At 44.5% G+C, this 3,613-nt stretch overlaps 1 long non-coding RNA gene across 1 annotated transcript; it reads left to right on the top strand.

Moving 5' to 3' along the window:
* The first annotated feature begins 977 nt into the window (after positions 1-977).
* Positions 978-2,744, top strand: LOC132778421 (uncharacterized). The gene is made up of 3 exons (XR_010910182.1): positions 978-1,575; positions 1,913-2,046; positions 2,167-2,744. It is a non-coding gene; the product is annotated as an uncharacterized lncRNA (long non-coding RNA).
* The last annotated feature ends 869 nt before the right edge of the window (positions 2,745-3,613 follow it).

Raw genomic sequence — 3,613 nt, 5'->3', positions numbered from 1 at the left:
GGAGCCCAGGGAAGGCGATTCCCCTGCCTTGAGCAGGTCCCCGGCTTCCTCCGGCAAAAACTTTGAAGTCCTGCCTTCCTGCAGTGGTTTTGCTTCTGGTTTTTGGTTGTTTGGTTGTATTTTTGTTTTTGTTTTTGGGAAGTTCAATGGATGTATACAACATATTGAATTTTGGCATGATGCTTTCTGAGATTTGGTTCATTTATTTATAGGGGCCTGAATAACAAGTATTGCCCGTCACCTGGTCAGTTCCACCAATTCGGCAGCGGCAGCAGCAGCCAAGCAGACAGAGGTGCCCCTTGCGGGAAATGGCTCCACAGAAAGCCGCAGAACCAGAACTTCAAAGGACAAAGGTCCAGGAAAAGAAGCTCTGCAGGCGGCTACAGCAGGCGCCCCTCGTCCTACCAAGGCAGAAGAGCCAGCATGGCCGCCTTCCCATTCTTCTCCTTTTCCACCATCATCTCCCCAGGACACCCCCCCCCCCGCCAAGAGATCTCCTTCCCCCCCTGTGATGTCACGGTGGCCCCTCCCTCCCCCTCCCCCCCTCCTCTGCCTCCTTCTGAGGTCACAATGTCTCCCCGGCGACTGAACTGTTGCTGCCTCTCAGCCCCCTTCTGCCCTCAGTCTCTGCCTCTTCGCTGCCCTGCCTTTGCCTCGGTCCTTACCCACACTTGCCCCTCCGGGTTGTTGTGTTCACTTTGTGTTTATCGGTTTGCTTATTATTATAGTAATAGTAGTAGTAGTAGTACTTGTTTTTCTTATTTGTTTTTATAATAGTTTAGTGTTTAGTGTGTATAGAGTGTTTGTTAATTGTTTTGGTTATTGCGTGTGTTGGTTTTTGAATATATTTATTGATAGAGTTTGTTATTTATTCTTCTTAAGTTAGTTAGAACTTTAAATATTTATTATTTTTATTAGTTTTTTAAATATAGAATACATTTATTGTATTACTTCTCCTTTTTTGTTTCTTTGTATTGTTTTATTTTGTTGGCACTCTCCTTTACAGTTTGGGGTTTTTTTTGTTGATTTTGCTTCAGGTTTTTGGTTGTTTGGTTGTATTTTTGTTTTTGTTTTTGGGAAGTTCAATCGATGTATACAACATATTAAATTTTGGCATGATGCTTCCTGAGATTCGGTTTATTTATTTATAGGGGCCCGAATAACAAGAAGTGCCCATCACCTGGCCAGTTCCATTCCTCACCCCCACGACCCCAGTCCACAGAGGAGAAGCTTCGCCATGCTGGATTTGCTCACCGGCTGGCCAAGTTCGAAGAGGCTGAACTGAGGAGGCAGCAGTCCTTCCTGCCGAAGCTGCCTCTGAATGTTGAAGACTGGAGCCCAGGGAAGGCGATTCCCCTGCCTTGAGCAGGTCCCCGGCTTCCTCCGGCAAAAACTTTGAAGTCCTGCCTTCCTGCAGTGCCCCGGACTCGCCGTCTCTGAAAGAGATACGTTGCGGACCGTGACCGCTCTGACCGATAGGCAACTCTTTGGTGGCGATGTATCCATCTTAGCAAAAGGAGACAATTTTGCTGCCCTTCCTTTTGCCTCTGTCCTTGCCTCCTCTTGCGCTTCCTGGTATTTGTATTCAGTTTTTGTTTATTGGTTTACTTTTTCTAGTAGTAGTATTTGTTATTTGTTTTTTTATTGTTAGATTTGTTTGTATCTTTTATAGAACGTTTGTTCGTTGTTTTTGCTATTGAGTGTTTTTTTTTTGTGGAAACCAGATAAAATAGTATTTATTTATAATTTTTTGGTTTGTTTGTATATTTTATAGAGTGTTTGTTAATTGTTTTAGATATTGAGTGTGTTGTATTTTGAATATATTAATTGATAGTGTATGTTATTTATTCTTATTATTAACTTTGTTAGAGTTTTGAATATTAATTTGTTTTGTTTTGTTTCTGAAATACAGGCCATGGAGAAGACGCACCTTCATGCTGGGTTTGCCCACCGGCTGGCCAAGGTGGAAGAAGCCGAAGTAAGGAGGCAGCAGTCCTTCCTGCACAGAGTAGTGGAGCCCGGCAAGGATTATTTCCCCTTTAAAAGGTATTTATTGATAGTGTTTGTTATTGATTCTTATTCTCATTATTATTTTTGTCTATTTTTAGTAAATTAATTTTTAGTATTTGTAGAGTTTTGAATATTCATTTTCTTGATTTATTTAAGATGCCTTGAATGAGAAGAAGCCTCCATCCCCTGGCCAGTGTGGCCCATCTGTAAAGAATGAATGATCAGAATGCATGTAGAAGGACAGAAGAAACAGGCCTGAAGAGACAGAACCAACATGGACTAGCATGGCCCTGGCAGCCTAAGCGAGGAGGCAGCAAGGCATACCTGAATGACAGTGAATAATGAGGTATGCGATCAAGCACGTAAGGAGGAGAAGGAGTGTGTAGAAGGTACCCCATAGATCATAAGATCTGGAATGTGTATATCTTGAACTTTGGAAAGGACAAGAACTTGGAAGAGCTCAAAAAGGTCAGAACGACCTGATTACGAGAAAGAGAAATGGATTTTGGCCTATAAATACAGGGGGTCCCCAACAACATACACACTTCCTGAACTGCATCAATGGGTGTCCTCGTTTCCTCGGAAAAGACTGATCATCTTCGCCGGAGGAGGCCTGGTGTGCGTGAGTATGCGTGAATGTGTGTGTGCAAGAGAGCTCTCCTTGATGTGATCCTGAAATGATTCTGTGTTGATTGTATTTCAATAAAAGTTACATGAATAGTGTCAAAACCAAATTTGGTCTCCAAAGTGTCTCATTGATCTAAACTACCTTACTATTCCTTATACACTCTGCACAAAAGAACAGGAACCTCTTTGGTTCATAACACATCCATCCGCAACACCAGTGACCAAGCAGGCAGTGGTACCCCATATGGGAAGTGGCTCCACCCCCCCCCCCCGAGGTTCCGACCCCCAGGTTGAGAAATGCTGCCTTATCTGGCCACGGTGGTCCATGCTCTTGTCACATCCCGGTTGGATTACTGCAACGCACTCTACATGGGGTTGCCCTTGAAGACTGCTCGGAAACTTCAACTAGTCCAGCGAGAAGCAGCCAGATTGCTCACCGGAGCGGCGTACAGGGAACATACCACCCCCCTGTTGCGTCAGCTCCACTGGCTGCCGATCCAATTCCAAGCACAATTCAAAGTGCTGGTTTTGACCTACAAAACCCTATACGGTTCCGGCCCAGTGTATTTGTCCGAACGGATCTCCCTCTACATCCCACCTCGATCTTCTGGGGAGGCCCTGCTCTCGACCCCGCCATTGTCACAAGTGAGGCTGGCGGGGACGAGGAGCAGGGCCTTCTCAGTGGTGGCCCCCCACCTGTGGAACTCACTCCCCGGGGAGATTAGATCGGCGACTGCCCTTCTAGCGTTTAGGAAAAAACTGAAGACCTGGGTGTGGGACCAAGCCTTTGGTCATTCTGACAACTAACTTAAGGATCTGACGATAGACAAGGACAAATGGAATGGAATGGATATATGGACTCTGAACCCTGAACATGAGATTGTTTTATTATTTTATTATGTATTGATGTTTTAATTTAACTGTTGAATTGTTGTATTTTGTATTGCTTCTCAAGTGATTTGGGCATCTAATTGTG

The sequence above is a fragment of the Anolis sagrei genome, chromosome 6 (genome assembly GCF_037176765.1).
Source record: "Anolis sagrei isolate rAnoSag1 chromosome 6, rAnoSag1.mat, whole genome shotgun sequence".
Taxonomy (NCBI): domain Eukaryota; kingdom Metazoa; phylum Chordata; class Lepidosauria; order Squamata; family Dactyloidae; genus Anolis; species Anolis sagrei.
This window is presented reverse-complemented; position numbering and strand designations above follow the sequence as displayed.